Below are 1,644 nucleotides of genomic sequence, written 5' to 3'. Positions count from 1 at the left end.
CTTATTATCAAATATGTAGGCAGTGTTCAAACTTTTCTGTTATCAGGATGTTTTTATTATTTTTTTAAAATGTTTCTTCATTTTTGAGAACGTGAGAGGTGAGCGGGGTAGGGGCAGACAGGGAGGGAGACACGGAATCCAAAGCAGGTTCCAGGCTCTGAGCTGTCAGCACAATGGGGTTCGAACCCACAAACTGAGATCTGACCTGAGCCGAAGTCAGATGCTCAACCAACTGAGCCTCGCAGGCGTCCCTCCGTTATCAGTTTTTTATTATTTTCTACTTTTTTCCTTTGTCCAATTATTTATTTATTTAGAATTTTATTTTTTTCATATAATTTATTATCAATTTGGCCAAAATACAGTGTGTAAAGCGTGCTCTTGGTTTTTGGGCTAGATTCCCGTGGTTCATGGCTTACATACAACATCCAGTGCCCATCACCCATTTCCCCCTCTCCCCTACTTGTTACCAGTTTTTAAAGTTATTTCTTTGACTCATGGACCAAATAAAGGTTCATACAATTTCAAATCCTTTAAAAAAAATTTTTTTTTTTAACGTTTATTTATTTTTGAGACAGAGAGAGACAGAGCATGAACGGGGGAGGGGCAGAGAGAGAGGGAGACAGAATCGGAAGCAGGCTCCAGAATCTGAGCCATCAGCCCAGAGCCTGACGCGGGGCTCGAACTCACGGACCGCGAGATCGTGACCTGGCTGAAGTCGGACGCTCAACCGACTGAGCCACCCAGGCGCCCCTCAAATCCTTTTTTAAAAAAAGGTTATTTATTTAGAGAGAGAGCGCGCGCCCAAATGGAGAAGGGATAGAGAGGGAGGGAGAGAGAATCCCATGGGTGAGCTCGAGACCTGAGCAGAAATCAAGGGTCGCACGCCCAACCCACGGAGCCACCGGGGCGCCCCTCGAGTCCCTTTGAATTTAAGGGTTGCCGGGGAGAACGGAGACACCATTCCTGGGCCGCGCGACCCACGAGCAGACGAAGGTTAGGGCAGACCCAGGAAGAGCTCGCGGGTGAGGTCACCGGTACATGCCAACGCCCACTCCCGAACCGGCAGCCCCCCGCTCCACCGCCGTCCTGGGACCGCGCGCGGCTCCGCGCCCTCCCACCCTCGTTTCCCCGCCCTCCGGCCGGGCGAGGCCCCGGCCGCTCACCGAGCCTGGAAGAGCGCGCGGCGCGGGAGCGGCCCCTCCCCACGTCGCCTCTCACAGGCCGCGCCTCCTCAGCTCCGCGCGCTCCCACGCGCTCCCCTGTACTCGCGGTACCTGCCTCTCGGAGTCGGACCCGCCCGGCCGCCGCGAGAAGGGAGCGGAGAGCGCGCGCCGGGCGGACGGCGGCGTCTGGAGAGCAGCGAGCGGAGCTCGGGCGCCCGACCGCCCCAAGGAGCCGAGGGGCCGAGACTACATTTCCCAAGAGCCCCCGCGCCGCGCCGCCCCGCCCCTCCCTGCCCCGTGGAGGGATTCTGGACTTCTGGTCAAGGCTGCCGCGCGTGCGTGCGTGGACGGGGGCGTGTGTGTGACGCCCGGGGCTGCGGAGCGTGCGCGAAGGGACGGGGGTCCCAGGGCGCGGCGGGCCGGGGGCGTGAGCGCGAGCCCGCGGCCGGCAGCGAGGAGCCCCGCGCGGAGAGCCGGCCGC

Source organism: Felis catus, chromosome D3, assembly GCF_018350175.1.
Source record: "Felis catus isolate Fca126 chromosome D3, F.catus_Fca126_mat1.0, whole genome shotgun sequence".
Taxonomy (NCBI): Eukaryota; Metazoa; Chordata; class Mammalia; order Carnivora; family Felidae; genus Felis; species Felis catus.
Note: the sequence above shows the minus strand (reverse complement) of the source record.